The following is a 13,446-nucleotide window of genomic DNA, read 5'->3' as shown; positions in this document are numbered from 1 at the left end:
ATTCAGTTCTAGTTCCTGTATCCTGGTCTAGGGTTTTGACAAAAAAATACTTAACAGTCGTAAACATCGAATAATTTGCAGAATCGTTTTTTTTAGTATTATTCAAATATTCCCAAAGAACTAAAAGTTTTTCTCCATTTAGTTTGTAAATTCACTAAAACAATTGTAGTGTTATTTGTTGTTGTAGTGACATTTATTCAGCTTTATTTGTACGGTAGAATATGTTTTTCAACGAAAAGTTGTTACAATGCCGGAACCGAAGCAGTAAAAGTTATCATATATAATATAGCACAAAAAATATCTTTATAAAGCAAACGGAGAGAGTAGAGTGATTATTAAAAGTTGGAGAAACATGAAACAATAAGCCGAATGAATGAAATGTAGTGAATGTTGCAACTATTCTTCGTGTAACTAGTTCATTCACGCATCCTCGCTGTGATTATACTGCCTGCTAATATGCAAGTCTCGAACAACGTTGAACTATTCACTGCTCGAAAGAGAGAAGGGTGCAAAAGGAATAAGCAATATTCGTACATAACCCGAATATACTAATACATTCTTCACTGCTGGTATACATCGTGCATGTTCGTTTTATACATTCGTTTGTCATTCGTTCATTTATTTTATTCTTCGAGTTGTATCGAATAGCGTCACGGCGAAGACCTTTGGTTTCCATTCTTCGCGAAGCATTCTTCATTAGCATTAGCATTAGCATTAGCATTAGAGACCGCCCGTGTGTTGCTACTCCGTTATTGATCTGGACCAATTGAGATTGCAAAATGATTTTTTGAAGTAACATGTTTGGGAATAACACATTGTTTCACACTGTGCAAACTGTATTGAACCATGCATGCTGATCAATACCGACGCCGGCCACGTCCGAATGCAGATCTACTTGAGAGGGAAAGGATTGTTAGTTCGATGCATGTTGCTACTAAGAACCGAGGAATCCTCTGCATTCCCACATGCATCACAGGAGAGGATACTTTGTTAGTAAATGTTTTAATAATGTTATCATGTGTTTATTGCTCTGGGTAGCCGGCTACCAAGAATGTTTTAAAGTATTATCGTTTTATGTTTTACTTTGTGCTGGCAATATAATGCACGAAACAGTCAATCTCCGAAATTGACAAAACTCCGGACAGCCGGCTGTCGAGTATGCAATCACTCGTTTATGCATCTACCTTTCGCGTTTTTTTTAGTCATGCAAAAAAAACACATTCCGATTGATAAAAAAAAGGTATCATCTCACTGCTAGGTGGATTAAGCACGTTTTTATAAATGAAACTACGTGATACAAAATAAACGAGCGAATAGGATTTAGACAAAAAAGTTGATTCATTGCATTGAAATATTCTAAACAGATATTATAAAATCATTTTAAATCACCAAACAAAGGTCAACAGATTTCACACGCGTCTTGATTCTTTATTATTCCCGATTCTTTATTATTTTTATTATATGAATTGTTTATTGAAATTATTAATTGGTTATATTAGTTGATCTGGGCAGCCGGCTACCGAGAAAAATATTATTTACTGTTTGCAATATTATTATAAAGTGTTTTTACCTATGTATTCAATATACCGATATATGTTATCTCTGTTATTAACTTTGTAATATAAACGGATTTGCGCAATGGTTGATTTTTATCATTCATTTTATAATCCTGAAAGACAATCAATAACATGGAAGAAGAAATCATTCCTAATAAAACTTTTCTCCGAAGCTAGACGGAAATTGATAGGTTGAATAAAGAGATGATTTAGAAAAATAGAGTAATCAGAAGTAAAACATTGAAAATATCTTATAAATGAAAGGAAAAAGAAACTCCTGCAATTATCGCCTTTTACGACATGGAAGCAGGAACCCAGTGGATCTATTCTTGGTTCATTTTTTTCCGCCGGATTCCACACGGCATCTAGGCTGGTACAGTCCGGAGAGAGCTAATAGGTACTATCAATCTCCTAGTGGACCCCAGCCCCTCATTCTTCGCGAAGCATTCTTCATCTAATAAATTCATGATATCTCGTTGGGTAGCAGCAATGGGAGAATGCTGGAATATGTTTCATCACATACACATAAGACTATGGTAAGAGTGCGGGGGGAAACATCTTAATTTGCATGTTTCAAAGGCAACACGAACGATCATCGCGAATTAGGTTTGGCGATGATCGCTGTATGAATATTCGTTCGATATTCGCGTTAAGTCATTCGGGGGTATGTCCAATGCGAATAACAACTGCAAGGAATAGATATTCGTGCAAGTAACGAAGCAGCGTCGGCTTCGTTCGCGCCCGAATATACGGACAAGTGCGATTACCAGAACGATTATCGAACAAAGGCGAAGGAAAGCGAGCGATGATCATTGACATTCGTTGTATTTTTGATATTCGGGCAACATTGAATGTAGTAAAGCCTGATGTTTGTAGTTTCTTCTCAAGAAAAAAGTCCACAAAGTAAAATGCAGTTTGGTATGAATAAAAACAAATTCGAACTTGTAGTAAACGCTACTTTCGAATTTGAAGCATACACTGCATGCCATATCTGCACATGATGGTATATAAACAGGAATTACAAAATATACAGAATTTTATTATACAAAATATTTTCAAATACTCCAGTAGCCAAAATATTGGGGGGCGTGGTCCTCCAATGAAATTTTTGGATGGGCTAAAAGTGTCTTACCCCTCTATAGGTGCCGCGTCTACTGTAAATATGTCTGTGGCATTATCAATTCGCATTTCTGATTATTCATTGTTTTTCAGAGCGCGTTTGAAAAAAAGAAAAAAAAATTTTCTACCAAAATAATGATGACCACGGGCATTTTTTTAGTTTTTATTAAAATAATAAATGCTGTATAAAGGGAAATAAAACTATTATTGGAACTATTTGAATTAATCATCCGATAATTATTTGTAAATTTGAATTTTTTTTCACTATTGTTAGATGAAATGCATATTGCAAAATGTACTGTTTTTTTCAAAGTCGATGTACCATATTTTCTTGATTTTTATGCGAAATGCACTGTTTTTCGTAAAAAAAACACAAGCATTCGTAATAACACCTATGAACTAGATCATCGGTCACCTTCGGATAAAAATGAGTAAGTAGAAAAAACGCATCATTTATATGATTATATCGTCGGGTCGGGACCGAAAGTATCTGCCATTTGATCTTCGAATTTGATGATGCAATAGTAATTTCCCAACAAACCTAGAATTGTTGAAGTAGGCTCAGCCATATCTGAGGGAATCGAGCGAAGGAACCAGAAATGACAGCTTAAACTTTTTACAGTATACTCAGCTATTTCCGCGAAAATTGAACGGAGAGAAAAAAAGTAATTTGTCGGTTATGTCACTTACACCATTACATTCACAACTCAAAACTAGAAGTGACAGCCAATTGATCTACGAACTTGATTTACATCCTAAAAGTAGCTTTCAAATGAGCCTAATTAAAATCGCTTCAGCCATCTCAGAGAATATTGAGCGGAGAGAAAAAAAATCGATTTGTCGGTTACATCACTTATACCATCATATCTCTGGAATCGGAAGTGACACACAATTGGTCTTCGAACTTGATTTGCATCCTTATAATAGCTTTCAAACGAGTCTAAGCTTGTTGAAATCGGTTTAGCCATATTCAATAAAATAGAGTGCACAGCAAAGATTTTGAAAGGTACACATGCATACCCACACTGAGTAGAATGGGATACGAATTGTCTCCAGTGAATAAAACACTAGGGTTTTCCAGTGCTTAGATCAAAAGTTAGGTTTTCTAGCAATTCTATTACCTTTCTATATAGAAAGCAAAAATGCATTGACATTTGAATCGATTCTATAGAATGTCCATTATAGTATGCACACATTAGGTGAACTTTCCAGTCCATTGGAATCCTGCCAGAAACAGGAATAAAATAACTGTTATGTCTTATGCCCACTTCTTAACACCGCCCTGGAAGGGGTAAAGCGACGAGCCGAAATCAACAGCCAGGGTACAATTTTCAAAAAATCCAGATAATTTGTTTGCTTTGTTGATGACATGGACGTTATGGCCAGAATATTTGTAACGATGGCAGAGCTGAACCATGAAGCCGCAAAGGTCGTAAGAGGAACCGAGCTCAGGATTTATCTAGGAAGTAGTGTCACGATAGGCAGGCCGATAGGGACTTTCCAGGTAGAAAAGGAATCTATTTCAGATCCTCACTAACGGCTGACAACAATGTTTATCGTGTAATACGTAGGCGCATCAGCAGCAGGGGAGTCGTGTCTTCTATAGGCTCCAGAAGGAACTGCAGTCAAGAAAAATTCACCCTCGCATCAAATGTACCATGTACAAAACACTTACAAGACCGGTGGTCCGCGACGGTCATGAAACCTGGACCATGCTCGAGTGGAGGCTGCTGGTACTTGGAGTATTCGCAGCATCCAAAAGGTTGGGCGAGCAAATCATGTTGAAATTATGCCGGACAATAATTCCTGCATAGTTGGTAACGAGATTTGGTGAGCATTTGGTATGACCTTGGGTGGATAGCGACAGCCGCAGAACCGAGAATTGTGGCGAATTATTATTGTTTTAATGATATTCTAAAAGCGATGTAGTACAAATATGCTTACAAGTCTGTATTTCTGTAACAGAATCCTCGAAATCGATTATGATATAATGTCAATTTCAAACAAAGTATTACATTGAACATAAGAAGATCAATATGGAAAAAGTAGAATTCGTAGAAATATCGAAGGCATATACAACTCTCGTCCTGTTTGTTCAACCTGTTCCACCCATCCCGTTCTATGAAATCGGTTCACCGGGCATCAAAAACACGGTAACACACGCCACTTCAACAATCGTTCCGTTCCAAACATCCTAATTACGATGCCAGAGCCTACAGCCCGGGAACAGGCCACCAACAACATCGAATCCGCTTATTATCACTACACCATCTACAAAGTACTCATCTGATATACAATTACATACTGGGATCAAGTTGAAAAGGCAAACCGGTGTTCCCACGTAAGCATCAGGCAGAAGAAAACCAAACACATTAACATGTAAATTGATACGCTTCTGCTCGAGGGACGGTTTCGGGTGCCGAAATCACGCCTTCCTGTCAATTCCCGGTATTGCTGTGGTTGCCTGCGGTTTCACCCTCCGCTGCTTCGGTTCGCTGTCACAAGTGGCGGGACAGCCCGCAGCTGAAACGATACTCAAGAAAACGATGATCGTTATCATTGTCCCGGAAAATTTTCTGGTAATGTCACCACCGGCTTCGCTCGGGTGAGACATCACTTCGCTTTGATTTCTTGTGAAGCCCTTATCATCACAGTCTTCGCCTCCGCATGCACGAGTTGTGCTGCTTGAGGTAACAGGCTACTCCATATTCAAGGAATGAACTTTTCACCAGCATCCTGATGCGAGGGAAATTTTTGTCGGTTGAGTGATTATTACGTCAATGCTGTTTGCACGATGGAGAACTTTGATAATAATTTAAGACGATTCGCTCCCGGGCTCCAACTGAGCAGCATCTATTATTAAATAATTGAAAGCAAAACTTTCACCAATCCGGATTTAGATGAAAACGAGAAACGAATTCTGACAATGGAAACAGGCGTCGGTTGATGATGGAAGGTTATTGAAGTAACTAATGATTTAAAACAATGCTTACATTGTACACCGTAGATTGTTTCGAAAGAAGATTTACTTTCGCTCATTTTGCCAATCCAATTAGGGGTCGGGGGTCACACAAAGCAAACAATAGAAGCTGTTCGAAAGCCAATTGACAGAGAGAACAAATACCTGGTATTTAATAATAGAAAAACGGGAGTGGAAGAAGCAAATCACCACTATGGTGTTTGGATTCGAAGAATAGAAAAGACTCTCAGTTGTCTATAGTGAAATAAGCAATGACAATTTTAATTTGTATTATCTTTTGATGTACATTAGGAAAATTTACATTCTTTTGTACGTACTCGTACATTTCGTAGAGCAAGAGCAAAGGAGTATGCCTTATAAACTGTAGTTTAAAATCATTTTATTCTTTCAACTTGAGGACTGGACTCGAGAAAAATGCAACAGACAATAATGATTAGCAAAAAATCAGTTGAGGTCGGAGACTGGAACTTCCAGGGAATTGTTAAACATATATGAGCCATACTCTTTTCTAAGCTGGTTTACTCAACCTTCAAGATTCTTGTCATTTTTGAAGACAGCCTTCTTTTCCAAAGCTTTCCCTTCATAATCATCCAGATTTTTTCTATGGGACGAGGATTTGCCTCCTTTTGGTACAAAAACGTTGGCTGCGTACCACACCATTACTGGTTTCGCGTAACGGCACGATGTTAGATTCAGCCAAAACATAGTGTCACCTTCGTGGGCTTACTTAACGGTTTATGTTGAACTGCTTCAAACTGTTATGCAATGATGATGTCTGCACGGGCAAAATTACGATTCTAGATATAAGCAAAACGAGTCATGATTTGGGGAAAATAGAATATTTTCATGTTATGATAATACACCATGATTAAAAGCTCTGGGATCATGATCCATTAGAACTGATTTCGCTGAAATTTAAGCGTAACGCACTTGACATTGTTGGGTATAACTTCTGTCGTGTTTCTGCTACGATGGTACTCATTGCAACATTAATTCAGGCGTTATGTTTTAAAATATGAAGGTTTCTAAAATGAATTAAATCAAATGATGTGATGAACGTATTTTTTACGCGATTTTAACTAATGTCTAATACAACTAATGATATACATTTGAATTGCAAAACAGTGAAAAGTACGACAAATTTCTTTTAATCTGAATCATCACAAATTAAAATGTGTTTTTTTGAGAAACGACGACGCTTAAAATAACGTGTTTACTTGCGTTCATTGCTCCAGTTTTGATTTTGTGTTTCGGAATTCAAACCTCTATGTCGAATTTTTGCACATACCGCGGAACGATTTTTTTTTATTTTTGTTTTCAAAAAATCGTTTGCCAAATCGTCTTATTTAAAATATTTATTTAAAATCTTTATGTTGTCAAGTCTCTATCAGTTGTTGGATGAAACAACACAATTATGAAAGAAAAATACCTCAGTATGAAATAAATATTTTCAGTAGCTCTTGTTTTTCAATGTCTGCTTCTTGCCTTACCATTACTCTATTAAGCAATCTATCTCATCACTTGTGGAAGAGGGTTCAAAGTGATATCCGGGTAGAAAACCGGAGTTACGAGCTCAGAAAGAAATACATTTCTCAAGTAACCATGATAAATTTTCATGGACCATGATAAATTTTCATGGGAAAAGACTTATTGCTCATGGTTTCATGACAAGTTAGAGTGGGATAATTGAAAGAACCATTTATTACGGATTTTCAAATAATGACTATTAGTCAGTCGAAAAAAGCTTCGTAGTTGAATTAAATGGCTCTAATGAGTAGTGCTGGAAATATTGTAACTCAAATATAATATTACACAATTTCTTGTCAAATGATTCCTTCGTAAATTTAACTTGAGGAATTAGTTTAAAAAGAAACTAACTTTCAATGAAGTAGCACTTTGGATTTATCAGCCTGATAGTGAAAACAAATGATAAGGTCCTAATTCAGAATAAATTTAGAATATAAGAACTCACGCTTTTGTTGATGAAAATCATGCCCTTTTTTTATGTTTCTCTATAGAAAGACAATAGAATTGCTGGAAAACCTGACTTTTGATCGGAGCTGCGGAGACTTCTAGTGCTATATTCTATTTGACTCAGCTCGACGAGATCGGAAAATGTGTATGTGTTCGTTACTTTTAACGCAATGGTAAAAAGCGCTCCGTTATCTCGAAGTTGACTGAACCGATTTTAACAAACTTACACTCGTTTGAAAGCTACTATCAGACTATTGATCGAGTTCGAGGATCAAATGGCTGCCATCTCTGGTTCCGTAGATAAAATGGTATGAGTGACGTAACCAACAAAACGCGCTTCATTTTTTTCCGCTCAATTTTCTCTGAGATGACTTAACCGATTTCAACAAAGTTAGGCTCTTTTTAAAGCCATTTAACAAGTTCAAAGACCAAACAGTTGTGATTTCTAGTTCCAAAGATATAAATAAAAGTGACGTAACTGGCAAAACGTGTTGCTTTTTATCGCTTAATTTTCTCAGAGATGGATGAACCGATTTTAATCAATTTGAACTCACTTGAATGTTTTTATTGGATTTCTGTCTAAGCTCAAAATCCACACTGCGGTTACTTCGGGCTCCTGAGATATAATGGAATAAGTGACGTAAACAACAAAACGCTCTTTTTTGTTCGTTTTTCTCCGATGATTCATTCGAATTTAACTAGTTTCGAATCGTTTGAGAGATACTATTGAGTCGTGGTTCATGTTCAAAGATCAAATTTCTGTAACTTTCGATTCCGAAGATATAATGGTATAAGCGACATAACCAACAAAACGCGCTTTTTTCTATTCGAAGATTTTTCTCGTAAACGGTTGAACCGATTTAAACAAGGTTAGACTCGTTTGGAAAATATTGTTGATTCATTTAACACGTTTGAAGTTAAAAAAGGGCTGTCACTTACGGTTTCGTCGATATAAGTAAAATGGTATAAGTGACTTAAACGACCAAACTCATTATCACTCAATTTCTGCGGATATGGATGAACCGATCTCAATAATTTTAGGATCGTTCGACACTAAAATTGGATTGTGGATCTAATTCAGTGATCACATGACTGACAAGTTTAGTATATATAATCGACCAAGTGACGTAATCGACAAATGCATATTTTTCTCTATCCGAATTTCATCCGGATACGACTTCCGGTTTCGCAATTACAGGCTAACAAGTATAAAAATTTCATTTTGAGTAGAGTGTTTTTATACATGAGACGGAAAAATCGAACAAAATTCATTTAAATAGCCGTACAATTCTGTAATTTGTCGAATATAGTTAGTTTATGACCAAATACGTTGACTTTGGATATACCGGATCATCGTTCTTGGTTCCGGAAGTACGAGAAAAGTGTTCATGTGCTCCAAACCGCAAATCACTCCCATTTCTCAGCAACGGCTAAACTGATCTTCGCAAACTCAGATTCAAATGAAAAGTATTGTTTTTCCATTAGTTAATGTAGAATTTTATCCAGATCCGGCTTCCAGAAGTACAGAGTTCAGGAAATATAAAATTGCAACCTATCATATAGAGCGATAATGCGAAACCGTAAAAATTCTTCCAAATTTGATTCAAAACTGTTGCAATTGATAGTTTATGTTAGCTGCTGACCAAAGAACCCGATTTCAGCTATTCCGGTTCTCAGCTCATGGTTCCAGAAGTACCGGAAATAGTGGACGAAAACTCCAAAACGGGAACGTCATTTTATCAGAAACAGCTGGATCGATTTTCACAAATTTAGGCTCGAATAAAAGGGTCAATGTCTATAAAAATAGACTACTTTTGACTTTTGTTCGGATCTCACTTTCGGTACCGGAACAACAGGGTGGGATGTGTTAAAAAATTTTAAAACGTCATTTAGAACGAAAATGCAAAAAAACGAAGAATTCCTATTCATTTGGGTTAAAACTGTTTAAAATAAAGAAGGTTATGCTAGTGTATGCCCAAACAAGCCTAATGTTCTTAATAAATATTCGAAGAAAAGTTTTTTTAAGAGTCCCTTTGAAGGCAGAAATTGTTTTTTTTTTCTACGTGTAAAAGTTCCAGCGCAACAAAATATAAAATTGGGGGTATTTTCCGCGAACCCACAGAAGGATGCGGTACCGGAACTCACTTTCGGTACCGGAACAACAGGGTGGGATGTGTTAAAAAATTTTAAAACGTCATTTAGAACGAAAATGCAAAAAAACGAAGAATTCCTATTCATTTGGGTTAAAACTGTTTAAAATAAAGAAGGTTATGCTAGTGTATGCCCAAACAAGCCTAATGTTCTTAATAAATATTCGAAGAAAAGTTTTTTTAAGAGTCCCTTTGAAGGCAGAAATTGTTTTTTTTTTTCTACGTGTAAAAGTTCCAGCGCAACAAAATATAAAATTGGGGGTATTTTCCGCGAACCCACAGAAGGATGCGGCAATCTTCTATTATTATTATACTACTAACTTTACTTTACTGGTTCAAAAAAGCACCGGAGTATTTGCCAATGGCTAGACCAAAATTTCACTTTTGCGACTATTTAAATGAAAACTGGGTGCACTAGGAATCAATAGTTTTGCAGATTGAATAGTTCTAAATGATACTTTGTACACGCTGGTTGAAGTTTATATTGCATCATTACCTACAGGCTGATCTCATAAAAATCTCATTCTGACTATCCCACCTTCCCGCACTCGCTATTTCGTTTGTCAGGCAGAACGGTTTGGAAGTTTTTAAATTGTCATGTGCCACAGTTATTTAAATTTATATTTTTCGGTGAACATAAAAAAATGCCTCGAAGGGTGAGTAGAAAGCAGAACTTGTTCCGAATGACAGAATTCGACAACTGATTCTGCCATGCAGGTTAGAGATGTACTCTATGTTATATCACGAGGAAAGAAACAGATCGCTTAAATTTTCTCTGCATGTAGGATAGTGATCGCACTCTTTCGTAACGGATAAACAACTCCAATAATGGGTAAAAAGACTTCGCATGTTCCGTTTTGGATGAAACCTATAGCACGTATTTAGTATAGCAAATCAATTGTTTTGCACGAATACAGAGAACAATTTGACTCAAGGCTAACTTTTAGAAAGGACGTATGTATTTTTGCATACACTCCCTTCGAACCATGTCATTCTAAATAAAAAAAACACAAGTAGACGACACTATTTGTGATAAACTTACTTTTGATACATTGTAATAATACTGCTGTCACGTACAAATCTATTTGACATTACAATACTAATGTTTTGGACGATTTTGCTATCCTATACAAAAAAACTTACCACTATCTAAATCGGAGCATCAATACTTTAAAAAAGAATCATATTTAATCATAAAAGAAAATCTTTAAAAATATCATACTGCAGAAAAAAATCATTTACATAATAAAATCACCCAGAATGTAAATACAAATAAACAGAGAAAATTATTCGCCCTATTGAGTGCCATATGTATTGGTTGTTGTAAATTTAAACCAAACACCTGAATGCTGCTGTTTACCACCTTTCTCAATAAACAGGGCCAGTTTTCAAGCTCTCGTGGTTTCGAATTGTAATTTTAAGCTGGTTTCTATAACATTTCATTGTTGTGTCTCGCGTACACAATTTATTGAATTGATTCCAACGCAAGAGGATCTCCGGAATGGTTTACAGATCAGTACTTCTGGGAAGGGCAGAACGGTGTCGGTGTAGTGCAAAGAGAAAGGGATCTCTGCGTTGGAATCCGCTTACGACACTCTTTTGATTTTAGGTTTTTTCTTCTGCGCTGTTGTCCAACTCAGCACAAAATACCGACAGAACGACACGCTCAACGGTCCAAGAAAAAGGTCATCATCACCACCCGTGCCAACGGTAGTCAGAGGAAACGATGCCTTCCCGGGAATACAATGATTACTGTTAAAGGTGCCAAGGGAAAACCCGTTGTAAGGAAACACCAAGATGGGATGTAATGAAATTACCGAATGAGCTTACCAGTTTTAAGGAAAATAAAGCAACCGGGTCACGTCTGCGATGTTTTCATGAGCGGTACAAATTACAGCACGGCTTTTTAAATGATGTAATCTGAGGAGAATTCTTTCGCTTTCATTACCGGTCCCGTGTACGCATAGAAGGCCGGAACAAAGGAAGCCAAGAAAAGGATCAGTTTGGTTCCTTATTTATTCAAATTGACTAAGGAAAACTGTGGGTGCGTGAAGCGAGACAGCAAACGCTGGTTACTGTTACAGAAGCTGATGTTGCTACTTGTGAGCGTGCGAAAACGTTCTAACCTTCACTAATTAGTTGTAACAGATCTCACGAAAGGGAGATGTAAGGCCATTTGAGGTAGCCACTTTTATTTCGCAGCAGAAGCAAAGTAGCATATGTCCTAAAGTTCCTTTAATTGAGGACTGCATTTATTTTGCCGTGGTGAAATTTTCAGTTTTTATACTAACTGAATCAAGAATAGCAACAAATAAAACTATTTTAATTTTATTATTATTAGTATTATTATTATTATTATTAATATTATTATTATCATTATTATTATTAATAATATTATTATTAATATTATTATTATTATTATTATTATTATTATTATTATTTTTGAATTATTGTTAATAAATCGCAAATGTCATAAATTCATATAGACTAGTTTTGACTTGGATTTCGTTCTGTTAAGAGGTCTATGTAACGCAATAATTTTTGAGAGACTTAAAATCTATTTATTATTATTTTCAATCATTAATACACTAGTCATAAATTATCAGACTCTATTTAAACTCTAAATATAAAACTTTTGTTTGAAAAATGGAGATTAGAGAAAACTTTTGATGCAAAATGGAGATTAGAGAAAATCAACTCTGGGGATTTTTTAATTGTGATGAGACTGGAGTTTGAATTGCTACCTTCAGTGAAATTTCTAGATAGTCGTTTCTCAATTGGAGCTTTTACGTCTCTAAAATAATCTCGAATTGAATTTGGTATGTGATATTTTACTTCAAACTTAAGTTTCATGTCAATTGAATAATTATAAGTCTCAGACAATCAATAATTTCAATTTGTTTTTTTCTTCAGAATAACACCAGATCTCGACGCTTCATGCAATTCTAACACAGTTGGCATTAAAAAATTCTATTTCGGAAATTTCATGGTGATTTTCAAGATCGAAAATTTTCATACATTTACCACAGTGCGGCTCCAACTACCCAAATCCGATTCAGCTGAATTTTTGTATAGGGAATTTTTTTAAATAGAATGAAATTGAGATAAATAATCTCAGTTCTATATGGTTTGGTGAATATATTTTATTTTTAATGTATAAATTTGAATAAAAATCTGATAACTTTTCACTGGTGCCATTATAAATGATCATTTGATGCGGATGCGACCAAATGATGTTGTGTCAAATGGCTTCTTGGTCAACTGGTCTCTCGTAAAAATATTTATTTTTCGTTTACGGCCAACGGTTCGAAGGTTTCCCAAGCACATTAACTTCGGTTGAGCACTGAAATATTGCAAGCAACGAGTGTGAAACAGAGTAGAGCAAAAATTAGAGTGAGACAGATGAATAGTGATAAACAGTGAAAACGGAGAAGATATTTAAAAATAAAAATAGCGGTACAGATGAGTTAAAAAAAACCACGTTCACATGAATCTTCATTTACATCATCAGATTACAATAATCCAACAGATACAGGTTTACAATTACCTTAAACTAAGTATTGAAAGTAACCCTATAACTGAATGTAACATTAAAAAACTGGAGTTGGAGAAACAGTTTGGAAATAAATTTGGAAGCAAACTTTTTACCGCACTGCAAGACAGGTGG

Source organism: Malaya genurostris, chromosome 2, assembly GCF_030247185.1.
Source record: "Malaya genurostris strain Urasoe2022 chromosome 2, Malgen_1.1, whole genome shotgun sequence".
NCBI lineage: Eukaryota > Metazoa > Arthropoda > Insecta > Diptera > Culicidae > Malaya > Malaya genurostris.
Note: the sequence above shows the minus strand (reverse complement) of the source record.